Raw genomic sequence first — 14,728 nt, forward strand, 5'->3', positions numbered from 1 at the left:
AGTATTCCATTTTCCGCTTCTGTGTCCTTCTATAATGGGTTTCACTTGCATTATGTGTGACTATTATAACAATTGGTTTAACTTCTTTAGTCATTTATGTTTCCTGTAATTTTGCTGATGTAGCTATTCCATTCTTCTTTTTTATAAAGCTAAACTAATTTCAGGTAAAGAATGAATGCAGGTGCGCAAGCTTCAAGTTTGGTGTGAGAGATTCATTTTAACAAGTTTACCCATCAAACTTACCTATGGATCAAATTTCCACTATACCAATATCTGATTTTTGGATTAAAGGTGGTATGATTTTGATTTTTACCAATGTGGAACTTCACTCTAAGCAGGACCGACTGATACTTTATTGGCCCTAGGGGGATTGTGGTGTTACAGCAGTGGACACACACAAGCTACACATAATTTAAAATATGAAGCAGGAAGACAAACATATGAAAGTCAAAAAGGCTTAAAATTAACTTCTGGAATGGCAGAAAACATATTCTAGCTAAAATGAAATTTTAACATCTAAGGAGAGTTGGCCTTAAAAACAAAACATGGAGAGAGAGAGATGTATAACAGATTCAACTTTGTTGTAAAGGTGCTGGGCTCGTTGACCATAATATCCTGTAGAGGATGCAAATCATTTTGTATGTCAGCAGCCTATCTAACATTCCTCTCTCTTCTCTACCTCTGTACATTTCCAGACTTGCATCCAGAACACAACCTATCTTGATTAACCCATTAAAACAATTTGAGATTTGCTGTTTTCAAGTTACTGCCCCAACCTACCACTCAGGATATACTACTGACTCTGGCCCATTATGGTTTCTGTGACTGCAACCCATATTTCTATAACAGGTATTTACACACTTGGACATTCTCAATATCTGATATGTAGATGTTAGATGCTGCGGTGGGCTGGCACCCTGCCCAGGGTTTGTTTCCTGACTTGTGCCCTGTGTTGGCTGGGATTGGCTCCACCAGACCCCTATTACCTTGTAGTTAGGATATAGCGGGTTGGATAATGGATTTATAGGTGTTAGATGTAGTCATGGATACTTTATTTTTTTTTTTGTTTGTTTGTTTATGTTGAGCTGTATATGGTTCAGATGACACCAATCAACAAAGTGAATTACCGGGCCCTCTAAGTGTGGGTTGGGTAAGTGGTGGGCAGGAAGAGGAACAGTCATCATCCTGCATGTTTCTGAACTTCATTTGACATACAGTCATGGCCGAAATTATTGGCACCCCTGGAATTTTCCCAGAAAATGCACCATTTCTCCCAGAAAATTGTTGCAATTACAAATGTTTTGGTATACACATGTTTATTTCCTTTATGTGCATTGGAACAACACAAAAAACAGAAAAAAAAGCCAAATCTAACATCATGTCACACAGAACTCCAAAAATGTGCCGGACAAAATTTTTGCCACCCTCAACTTAATATTTGGTTGCACGCCCTTTGGAATAAATAATTGAGATCAAGTGCTTCCTATAACCATCAACAAGCTTGTTACACCTCTCAACTGAAATTTCTGATCACTCTTCTTTTGCAAACTGCTCAAGGTCTCTCAGATTTGAAGGGCGCCTTCTCCCAACAGCAATTTTGAGATCTCTCCATAACTGTTCAATTGGATTTAGATCCGGACTCATTGCTGGCCACTTCAGAACTCTCCAGTGCTTTGTCTTCAACCATTTCTGGGTGCTTTTAGAGGTATGTTTGGGGTCATTGTCCTGCTGGAACACCCTTGACCTCTGATGCAGAACCAGCTTTCTGACACTGTGCCCTACATTGCACCCCAATATCTTTTGGTAGTCTTCAGATTTCATGATGCCTTGCTTGAATATGATTTGAAGATGATTGGGGCTGTTTATCCACCATTCGGACTATCCTTTGTTATCTTATCAATTTTTCTCTTCCGTCCAGATCCAGATTAGCTACAGTGTCGTGTTGTGAACCTCTTGATTATGTTGCGCACAGTGGACAAAGGAACATGAAGATCTCTGGAGATGGACTTGTAGCCTTGAGATTGTTAATATTTTTCCACAGTTTATGTTCTCAAGTCCTCAGACAATTCTCTGCTCTTCTTTCTGTTTTCTATACTTAGTGTGGCACACTAGGACACACAACAGAAAGGTTGAGTCAACTTTTCTCCATTTTAACTGGCTTCAGGTGTGATTGCTATATTGACAGCACCTGTTTCTTGCCACAGGTCAGTTCAAACGAGCATTATATGCTTGAAATAAAACGATTTACCCACAAATTTTGAAAGGGTGCCAATAATTTTGTCCGGCTTATTTTTGGAGTTTTGTGTGACATGATGTCAGATTTGGCTTTTTTTCTCTGTTTTTTTGTGTTGTTCCAATGCACATAAAGAATATAAACGTGTATACCAAAACATTTGTAATTGCAACAATTTTCTGGGAGATATGGTGCATTTTCTGGGAAAATTCCAGGGATGATGATAATTTCGACCATGACTGTATGTATGGTAAAGGGGTACGCAGTTGAAAGACTTCATTGGAGGACCCCTAATCTGATGATCATTCAATCAGACATACTGTTGTTTTGTAGTCTTACAAACTGCCTCCTTGACGATATACATCTCCTTATATAGTTGCCTACCCTATCCAAATGGAAGCAGTTTCCTATGTGGTAGACAGATTTTGATACTGTGTGTGTATGTATGATATACATAGTGCTGTTATTACAGATTTTGTGACACTAAATAATTATATCTCTTCAACCAAAATTTAATATTAGATATGCCATTTATTGATATGGACAAATTTATCCAACATCAACTGGTGAAAATGGTTGCTTCCTACATTATGAAGCTGATTGCATGACATTTAGCTCCAATGACTGTAACAAAATGCTTTCTGTAATCCTGTATCACTCTTTTTCATTGTTGATAGGCTCAGATCATGTAGCACATATTGAATTCTATCTCTTTTTAGCAGCCCTGTTATTTAGTGTGCATGTTAAGTGAATTATTGTTTAGAAAAGCAGTCCCACACTGGTAAAATCAGAAAGGTAAGCATAACTTGGTGTGTACTCTAAAACTTTGTTAATCCATGATAAATCACCAATATAGCCAGAACAGATAGGGAGCCAGATTCAGATTCCCCTGAGCTGCTTGTTTATACCACAGGCTGTCTGGTAAGCAGAGGGTTATGTATATAAAGCCTGTGGAGTTAGTGAAGTGATGTGTCCATGTGCATCTGCAAAGGAAAAAAAGATTAAAAGGTTATCTGACAAGAAAAGAAAGTGTGCAGCTGGAAAGAGCTGGTAATATATACTTTATAGGAGCTGAAGAAGATGGATGGATGGATGGAGGAGCTGAAGAAGAGAACAAAGCCAGTGCAGATGAAAGAAGAAGAGGCGAGAGTAGGTGTGAAAAGATGATGGGACAGATTAAAAGTTTAGTTTGTCATTATCCCATATAACCTTAAGTAAAAATAAGGACATCATCTGATAGAACTAATGACTAGTGGTAAGCGCCTCCAAATCAACCAATATTTTAATCACAATATTTATAACTTAAAAATAATTTCGATGTGACAATGAAGATTGGCGATAACATTTTGAACTGGTAAGTAACCAATTATATGTAAAAGTCACTTGTATTTTTCTACATAAATGAAATATACTTGCATTTAATCCTTCTGAGTAGTAGCTCCAGGGACCTGGGTTTGATCACCACCACTTTTCTGATATGCACATTGCAGGATGGCATGGATTCTTCACCAGGCAATTCCCACAGTCCAATGCTGTACATGTCAAGTTACCTGATGTCTTTTGCAAGTTAGCCTGGCATGAGTGTGGGTATTAACGTGACAGAAAGTAATCCTATCCAAAGTGGTTTTCTGTCTCACACCCCCACAGCTGTAGGGGAAGTATACAACTTCTCCCTGTGACTCTGAAATGGTAAACAGTTAAATAATGACAATAAAAATAACTTTGGTCTAGAAGATGACAATACCTTACACTTGCTTCTTCTACCGTTTACTCAGATGTGATATAAATTCAGGTTGGAAGTCAGGGAAAGTAATCCAGCGTACCTCCCACATTTAAATCTGCAGTTCAATTTAACAAAGTATTGAGTACCATGAAGACCTAAAATAGACTTGCTTGGCTCATCTGAGGAGTTGCAGGAGAGTCTTGTGGCTGAGGTCCAGGATCTGGAGTGCAGTTTTGCAGCAGCACTACAGGGTAAAGTCACCTGACAGACTGCTACCTTTGCAGCTGCACCAACAACACTCGAGCTGCTAAGGTCCTTTGGCCTTGGTGTGTGGACACCAGCGGAGCTTCCAGCTCATGGAACAGGGAAAAAATGTAGCAGACTGAGTTTTCACTGACCCCAGGTGGGCCACTTGAAGCAGTGCAGGAGGTAAAGCTGCACAGGCATTATAGGGCCGTTGTGGAAGGAGAGAGTCAAAGCTGAGATCCGGACCTGGAATTCCATTTGCAAGGTCAGTTCAGTTAAGAAAAAAAGCCCATCTGCAGCTCCAGAAAAAGAGGTTTGCCTGCTCACTTACAATTGTGCAGTGTTCGGTAACACATCTGCTGCAACACATGACAGTGCAGCCCTTAACATCCCTGCTGCACCTCCTAACAGCCCTTAAGACCCCTGCTGATGTGTCATCCACATCTGCAGCATACCTGCACAAGAGAAGACCACCCCACTGTTTGAAAGAGATGTATGCCATTTCAAGGATTTGAAGGTGGTTTCTGGGGACATTCACTTCGAAAGGAGGGCTAGATAACTGACAAGTTGTATCAGCCATGGATGAGTTACCACCTATATGAGCTGACATTCCATCATTCAGAAGTGGCTGCAAGAGAGCAAGGTGGCAAAAAGAATTCTGTTTAGTGTGGCAAAAGCAAATGCGACCAGAGACGTGCAGTGGGTACAAAAGAGTTTGGAAAAGGCGCTAGAAGGGAAAGGGTTTCTGGATATTGGAGAATGGGAAATAGAGCATCTACTGGGAATCCTTTAATCTAAGATAAATGAATGTTACATGGACATTGGCCCAATATTTTGAAAAGATGATGATTTAAATTATGAAAAGAAAATATGGGAATATGAATGTTTTTCAACAAGAATGTCTTCATTATACTGTGTATGGAACGTGATTAATAGGAACTGTAATTCGTTTGTTGAGAAAATGTAAATGGTGTGAGATTTGAACAAGAAAAAGTTGTTTTGTGCATTGCATCTTGTGTGTAAATTAAATTTACTTTTATATATAACATAAAAATATTTTAAGGACAGCAAGCCACCTAAAAAGCCATGTACAGAGTAAAGGATCCATTGTGGCACTCGGCTATAGTGTTTTGTATAAGTAGGACCCCAAAAATGTCTCTAGACCAGGGGCCCCCAAACTCCTTAATCTAGCCCTGCATGTCAGTACAACCCATTCTATTTGAAAAGACTTATCTATAGAACTTGCATGGCTGTGTGCTTGATTTGAGGTGCTCTGTTAATAATGGGTATGGCTGAAATAGCCAAACCCACTCATTAAAAGGGGTATTGCCATACAATACCTTTGGCCATGTAGCATATCATTAATACACTATTAAAAAAGCAATTTGCCAAATACCCATTTCTACATGAAAGTCTTCACTTTGATGGTAACTGTGAGTGGTTTCTGCATTAAAGAGATTCCCTAAACATTACTCTAAAATTTACTATGCCTCGGTCAGTACTCTCACTCTGCACTCACTAAAACATTGGAATAGAAGATGAAAGATGGCGCATGGTTTGCATGCTCTTCAGGGTTTCTCTTTGAAATTGTACTACTGTATTGTCTCCTCTCAGAAAATACTTTGCAGCATCCGTTTGAAACTTTAAGGAAGAAGTTGCCTATATCCATTCATCTATCCCTTATCCACCCGCTATATCCTAACTACAGGGTCATGGGGGTCTGCTGGAGCCAATCCCAGCCAAGACAGGAAACAAACTCCGGGCAGGGTGCCAGTCCACCGCAGGGCACATAGCCTATATCGTTCTTGTAAAAAAGAAGAAAATAAAAATAATAATGGAAAAGATGTTGTAACTTAAAAATGGCTGTGAATCGGCACTTACAGACCATAATAATACTAAAATGAGGGAAGAAATGGATTGAGGTGTTGTTGAAACTGTAGTTTTAAAAAAAAATGAAATATCAAAAAAAAAAAAACGCAGTCAGAAAAATCAGGTATCGTCACCTGAACTCCAACTATAAGCCCGTGTACTAAACAGTCATCCCTCAAAGACTTACAGACAAGTATAAAAGCAGTAGATGGCGTATCAAGAAAAATAAATGAAAGAGTTGATAATCTTAAGACATTGCTGAAAAATAATAGCATGTGTGCTTAAAAACTTTAGGCATAGTTACATTTTGTCTTTAAAGAAATAAAGGACATTAAGAAGGAAAACAACACGCTGTCCAAAAAAGTAACCAAAGAAAATAGGCTTGAAGATGCAAAAAAATATTGCAGGCTCTGGGGGCTTCATTTGTACGAACTACAAGAAAATAACGATCAAGACATCAAAAAAAAAGAAAAAAGATAAGACATTTGCTGTGACAGAGGTCGTGGGCTAAAAGAAAAATACGAGGATGCAGGAATTGAAATTGTTCATCAGATTGGCAAGAAACATGCTGAAAGAACCGTAATGAGCCAGTTTATCTTTCACTCAGCAAAAGATAATATATGGAAAAGAACAACACCTTTCTTCGGAACGGAAACTTCGTATTGGGGGAGATACAGTATGACCACTGAAGATAAAGAGACTCAAGCTAAACTCTGGCCATTGATCAAAAAATAACGTCAGGAAGGGAAGAAGAACTATTTTAGAGGCGCTAAAGCATTTAACGAGGTAAATCACATTTTTGCTGAAGTCTGAACAAAATATTTTGGATAACATTCCTTTAAGTCATTTAGGTAAACAGATTGAAAAGTTAATCTTTTCTCATAAGCAATGTTGTTTTATTCTAAATAAGTATTAAAGAGTCACTTCTTGTTCTTGGAAAGATTATAATGAGGTATTTTCTGAACTTTTCTAGAGCGAGAATTAGTATAATTTGGTAAATTAATAATTCCAGATAGTTGAGATTAGTATTGGTGAATGCCAGGGGACTAAGAAATTTGGTTAAAAAGGCAGTTTGTCTTTTTTATAAGATCGTAATTCTCATTTTATTATTGTTCAGGAGAACGTAAAGATTATGTCTCATTTTGGAAAAATCAGTGCAATAATGATTTATGGCTATCGAATGGCAATAATCACTCAGCAAGTGTTGGCATATTTTCACTTAAATTTAGGGGAAATGTTACGTGTACCAAGGGATACAAACAGGCATTGGCTGATATTAGTGACTGAATACAATGACAAAATGCTTAAGGTATGCAGTACTTATGATTATTGTTCTAATGCTATGAATACGGTACCTTTTGAAGAGATGAAGGATGTTATACAATATTTCATAAATATATATCCGTCATCAAGCATTATAAATGGAGTTATGGGTAATACAACAGACAGGTATCCACTAAGACCTAATATTACCCGTAGCATACTTCAGACCCATTGTGAAAATGTTGATTTAACTGACATTTGGATACATCCCAACCCTAAAACTGATCAGTTTACTTGGAGTAAAAAAAAAAAAACCTCTCTATTCACTCAAGAATTGACCTCTGGTTAATCTCAAAGGACCCGATGTCTCTTAGCAGGTTCAGATTTTACAAAACAGCTCCTTTAAAACATAAGGAGGTTTCCTTTAAGCGTTCAGCTCCGTGGTATAATTCAGAGCTAAGATTTATGAAAGCAACTGGCCGATGCCTTGAGAGAATGTCACGTAAGACTGGCCTCACTGTTCACATCCAGGCTTTCTCTGACCATCAAAGGGCTTACAGGGATGCACTAACTGCAGTCAAGAACACAAATTATGGCAGAATAATAGAAAGTGGCCATGATAAACCAAGGGTTTTGTTCACTGTAGTTAATAAATTACTTCAACCTGCATATGGCCCAATTACCTCCTCCACTCAAGTTTGTGAAAAATTCCTCCACTTTTTCCACAATAAAATTAAAGATCTAAATAATTCAACTAACATAAATACATCATCCATTTATATCCTTCTCTGTCTTCCCACTCCATCCAGCTCCTTTTCTAAATTTTCACCAGTCACATCGACATTTGTTAATGACCTGCTTTGTAAGATGAGGCCAACTACTTGTGTACTGGACCCCATCCCCACCAGACTTCTTAAATCCTGCCTTCATGCCATAATCCTGACTGTTATGACAATAATCAATACATCCCTCAACACTGAGTTTGTGCCAGCCACTTTTAAAATCACTACTGTAAGCCACATGTTAAAAAAGTCTGGTCTTGATGGTGATGATCTTAATAATTTTTGGCCTATTTCCCACTTACCTTTTCTGTCAAAAGTTCTTGAGCATGTTGTAGCCTCCCAGCTCACCAACTACTTAACCTCTAATAATTTGATGGAACCCTTTCAGTCTGGTTTCAAGGCGCAGCACAGCTGTGAACCTGCTCTTCTTGGGGTAACCAATGATTTGCTTATGGCAGCAGACTCTGGACAAACCAGCATATTAATTCTGTTAGACCTCAGTGCAGCATTTGACACTGTCAGACATGACAGTGGTTCAAGTCCTATCTGACTGATAGGCAAGAGTTTGTTAGTCTTGGCAACAACAGATCCAGCTTAGCGCCAGTCACACAAGGAGTTCCTGAGGGCTCTGTTCTCGGCCCTCTTCTCTTTTGTATTTACAGTGCATCCAGAAAGTATTCACAGCGCATCACTTTTTCCACATTTTGTTATGTTACAGGCTTATTCCAAAATGGATTCAATTAATTTTTTCCTCACACACACCCCATAATGACAACGTGAAAAAGTTTACTTGAGGTTTTTGCAAATTTATTAAAAATAAAAAAACTGAGAAATCACATGTACATAAGTATTCACAGCCTTTGCTCAATACTTTGTCGATGCACCTTTGGCAGCAATTACAGCCTCAAGACTTTTTGAAAATGATGCCACAAGCTTGGCACACCTATCCTTGGCCAGTTTCGTCCATTCCTCTTTGCAGCACCTCTCAAGCTTCATCAGGTTGGATGGGAAGCGTCAGTGCACAACCATTTTAAGATCTCTCCAGAGATTTTCAATCGGATTCAAGTCTGGGCTCTGGCTGGGCCACTCAAGGACATTCACAGAGTTGTCCTGAAGCCACTCCTTTGATATCTTGTCTGTGTGCTTAGGGACGTTGTCCTGCTGAAAGATGAACCGTCGCCCCAGTCTGAGGTCAAGAGCGCTCTGGAGCAGGTTTTCATCCAGGATGTCTCTGTACATTGCTGCAGTCATCTTTCCCTTTATCCTGACTAGTCTCCCAGTTCCTGCCGCTGAAAAACATCCCCACAGCATGATGCTGCCACCACCATGCTTCACTGTAGGGATGGTATTGGCCTGGTGATGAGCGGTGCCTGGTTTCCTCCAAATGTGACGCCTGGCATTCACACCAAAGAGTTCAATCTTTGTCTCATCAGACCAGAGAATTTTGTTTCTCATGGTCTGAGAGTCCTTCATGTGCCTTTTGGAAAACTCCAGGCGGGTTGCCATGTGCTTTTTACTAAGGAGTGGCTTCCGTCTGGCCACTCTACCATACAGGCCTGACTGGTGGATTGTTGCAGAGATGGTTGTCCTTCTGGAAGGTTCTCCTCTCTCCACAGAGGACCTCTGGAGCTCTGACAGAGTGACCATCGGGTCCTTAGTCACCTCCCTGACTAAGGCCCTTCTCCCCCGATCACTCAGTTTAGATGGCCGGCCAGCTCTAGGAAGTGTCCTGGTGGTTTTGAACTTCTTCCACTTACGGATGATGGAGGCCACTGTGCTCATTGGGACCTTCAAAGCAGCAGAAATGTTTCTGTAACCTTCCCCAGATTTGTGCCTTGAGACAATCCTGTCTCGGAGGTCTACAGACAATTCCTTTGACTTCATGCTTGGTTTGTGCTCTGACATGAACTGTCAACTGTGGGACCTTATATAGACAGGTGTGTGCCTTTCCAAATCATGTCCAATCAACTGAATTTACCACAGGTGGACTCCAATTAAGCTGCAGAAACATCTCAATTTTGAGCTTCATGGCAAAGGCTGTGACTACTTATGTACATGTGCTTTCTCATTTTTTTTATTTTTAATAAATTTGCAAAAACCTCAAGTAAACTTTTTTCACGTTGTCATTATGGGGTGTTGTGTGTAGAATTCTGAGGAAAAAAATGAATGTAATCCATTTTGGAATAAGGCTGTAACATAACAAATTGTGGAAAAAGTGATGCACTGTGAATACTTTCCGGATGCACTGTATATGCTTCCCCTTGGCCATATTATTCGTAGCTATGGACTGGGTTATCATTTTTATGCGGATGACACTCAGCTCTATTTCAATGTCAAAAGTGCAACTTCATTAGAGTTTCCTCAGATCACAACTTGCCTCAGTGAAATTAAAACCTGGATGGAGCAGAAATCTTTAAAATTAAATTGTAACAAAACTGAACTCCTGCAAATTGTCACTAAAGCGCTACTTAAGAAAATGAGCTCCTTTTAAGTCACTCTTGACGATGATCTCATCAGACCTTCTTCTGATGCAAGGAATCTTGGTGTCATTTTTGATTCCTCCCTTTCTTATTCCGTCCACATAAATCACATTAAGAAACTTTCTTACTTTCACCTCCATATCCTGTGTTCGCTCATTCCTCTCCTTTTCTAATGCTGAGAAATTTGTCCATGCTTATTGATTATTGTAACTCAGTGTTGGCAGGTGCCCCTTCTAATCTTATATAACAACTCCAGTTGATACAAAACTCTGCTGCAAGAGTCCTTACACAAACCAGCAACAGCGAGCACATAACACCCATCCTGCTCGCCTTCACTGGCTCCTTGTGTCTTACGGGATTGAATATAAAATTCTATTAATAATCTACAGAGCTTTAAATGGCCTTGCACCGGACTACATCAGTGACCTTCTAAATCATATGTGTCAAACTCAAGGCCCGCAGGCCACATCCGGCCCGGCGTGTAATTATATCCGGCCCGCGAGATCATTTTATATATTATTGATATTAATGGCCCTGGGAATATGAAGCGCTGGTAACACAATAAACTACAGATCCCATAATGCGCCCTTCAGCTGCCTTGCCGAACACTTACCGCGTTAATCAAGTCTAGCTTATGCCGCTGCAAGTTATTGCGAAGCTAGCCCACACGATGCCGAAGAGAAAAGTTGATTCTGAAAATAGAGCCTTTAAAACTGATGTGAGGCTGAGTATATGTTTACTGACATTACCGGTAAACCCATGTGTCTCGTTTGTGGAGCTAATGTGGCTGTAATTACAGAATTTAATCTAAGACGGCACTATAAGACAAAACATCAGAATATCCTGAAAGACCTGAATGCAATGCAGAAGATCAAGATACAGAAAGCAGAAGAGTTAAAGAAGAATCTGACACTTCAGCAGACGTTTTTACCCGTGCAAAATCACAAAGTGATTTCAAGTGAAGCTGCTTTTATGGGAGACACAAATGCACCAGTGCAACTTGCCCCACTTTCCCTGTTGCCAAGTAATGTTGAACCAAGTCGGCACAATGGTGTTCCCAAATACGCACTTTGCTGATAAACAAAACGCACTGCACACTGAGTTTGCACGGCGCTTTGGTGACTTTAAAGAACAAAAAAAGAATTTTGAGTTGTTTCGCAACCCATTTGCCGTCAATGTGGAAACTGCACCTGTGCAGATTCAGATGGAGGTGATTGAGCTGCAGTGTAATGGCACACTGAAGGCAAAGTACAATACTGCAGGGCCCGCACAGTTTATTTACTCCATTCCCGCACAAATGCTCCAGCTCCGTCTACATGCGGCTCGAACCTTGTGCATGTTTGGTAGCACATATCTGTGTGAGAAGCTCTTCTCAGTGATGAAGACTAACAAAACACAGGAGTCGCCTCAATGATGAGCACCTGCAATCCATCCTGAGAATCTCCACAACACAGAACCTCACACCAAACAGAAACGAACTTGTGGCCAAAAAAAGATGCCAGGCGTCCAGCTCTAATAAAATGACATAAGAGCAAAGACAACTGAATGATTTGATTTGTTATTGCTGAAAAGAACACATTTTATTTATATTCCCAGGTTTTGTTATGCAGCATGTTCTTATTTTGAATTTGTATAATTTTGACAGGATATATTTTTATGGAGAGCAATACCTTTTGGGATATTTAAAATTTAAGTTTATTTTTATATAAAATGACATAAGAGTAAAGAAATTTTAATGTTTGTTCTTTTAACGTTACTTTATTTTTAACTTGTCAGGATATATTTTTATGGAGAGCAAAATATTATAAGTTATTTAAGGTTTGAGTTGATTTATTCCGGAATAATATTCCTGTCTGTTTTTATTCATATTTATATTCAAAAAAGTTAAGTTTTAAAAGTTTTAAAGTTTTAAAAGCTTAGTTTTAGTGTGTTCAATAAATGTTTATCCTGTTCGGCCCGCGACCTAAAGTGTGTTTTGGAGTTTGGCCCCCTGTGCAATTGAGTTTGACACCCCTGTTCTAAATCACTATGTTTCCTGTTCTAAGGTCCTCTGATTCTGGTAATCTTGTTGTGCCCCACACTAACCTGCAATCTATGGGTGACAGGGCCTTCAGCTTCAGTAACTTCTTGATAAATTTCAGTCAGGTTTTAGAACAAATCACAGCACAGAAACTGCACTCGTTAAAGTAGTAAATGACTTGCGGGTAAATGCTGACAAGGCCATTTATCTGTTCTCATCCTCTTAGATCCGAGTGCCGCATTTGACACCATTGATCACAATATTCTTAGAAATCACCTTAGTCAATGGGTGGGCCTCTATGGCAGTGCCCTAAATTGGTTTGAATCCTACCTGGCAGGGAGAAAATTCTTTGTTAGTTGTGGTAATCACATCTCAAAGACACACAATATCCTATATGGTGTTCCACAAGGCTCTATCCTAGGTCCACTGCTCTTTTCAATCTCAATCTATATGCTTCCGTTAGGTCAGATTACCTCAGGGCACAACATGAGCTACCACAGCTATGCTGATGACACACAGCTGTACTTATCAATAGCACCTGATGACCCCGACTCTCTGGATTCACTAACACAATGTCTTACTTGTATTTCTGAATGGATGAATAGTAATTTTCTCAAGTTAAATAAAGAGAAAACTGAAATTTTAGTGATTGGCAATAATGGATACAATGAGGGTATCAGAAATAAACTTGATGCATTGGGATTGAAAGTCAAGACGGAAGTAAAAAACACTTTATGAATTTTAAATCATATATTCATCAGACCACTAGGACAGCATAAACAGCAGAAACATAGCTAAAGTTAGACCTCTTATATCACTGAAAGATGCTGAGAAATTAGTTCACACTTGTGTTTTCAATCGTCTAGATTACTGTAACACACTCCTCTCAGGACTACCCAAAAAAGACATAAATCGTTTGCAACAAGTGCAGAATGCAGCTGCTAGAATCCTAACTAGGAAAAGAAAATCTGAGCACATTTCTCCAGTTTTGATGTCACTACACTGGTAACCTGTGTCTTTCAGAATTGACTTTAAAATTCTGCTTATACAGTAGTTTATAAAGCCTTAGATAATCTCACTCCATCTTATATATTGGAATGTCTGACACCTTATATTCCAAATCGTAACCTTAGATCCTCAAATGAGTGTCTCCTTAGAATTCCAAGAACAAAGCTTAAAAGAAGTGGTGAGGCGGCCTTCTGCTGTTATGCACCTAAAATCTGGAATAGCCTGCCAATAGGAATTCACCAGGCTGATACAGTGGAGCACTTTAAAACACTGCTGAAAACACATTACTTTAACATGGCCTTCTTATAACTTCACTTTAATTCAATCCTGATACTCTGTATGTTCAGTTCATTATAATAACTATTCATGGTGGCTCTAAAAGCCGTACTAATCCTTACTCTCTCTTTTGTTTCTTTTTCCGGTTTCTTTGTGGTGGCGGCTTGTACCACCACCATTTGCTCAAAGCATCATGATGCTCCAACATTGATGGACTAAAAGCCAGAAGTCTGCAAGACCATCATTAGAACAATCTAGACGAGAACAGGCCATTCAGCCCAACAAAGCTCGCCAGTCCTATCCACTTGTTTCCTCCAAGAAAACATCAAGTCGAGCGTTGATCATCATCAAGTCCTTCCGTGAGAACCCTAAATACAAAGATGACTGTTTTTAATTTATGTGAGGTAGAATGCCCAGAGGGGACTGGGTGGTCTCGTGGCCTGGAACCACTGCAGATTTTATTTTTCTCTCCAGCCGTCTGGAGTTTTTTTTGTTTTTTTTCTGTCCTCCCTGGCCATCGGACCTTACTCTTATTCTATGCTAATTAGTGTTATCTTATTTTAATTTCTTACTATGTGTTTTATTTTTCTATTCTTCATTATGTAAAGCAGTTTGTGCTACATGTTTTGTATGAAAATGTGCTATATAAATAAATGTTGTTGTTGTTGTTCAGCTTCATAGCACCCAGACTTTGGAATGACATCCCGAAATTAATTAGATCAGCTGACTCCATTCATTCTTTTAAAAAAACAACTTAAAACTCATCTATTTAGGAAGGATTTTAACTTAACATTCTGCCATTTCTTTCAGTTTACCTCTCTGTCCAGG

This window comes from Polypterus senegalus, chromosome 10 (genome assembly GCF_016835505.1).
Source record: "Polypterus senegalus isolate Bchr_013 chromosome 10, ASM1683550v1, whole genome shotgun sequence".
NCBI lineage: Eukaryota > Metazoa > Chordata > Cladistia > Polypteriformes > Polypteridae > Polypterus > Polypterus senegalus.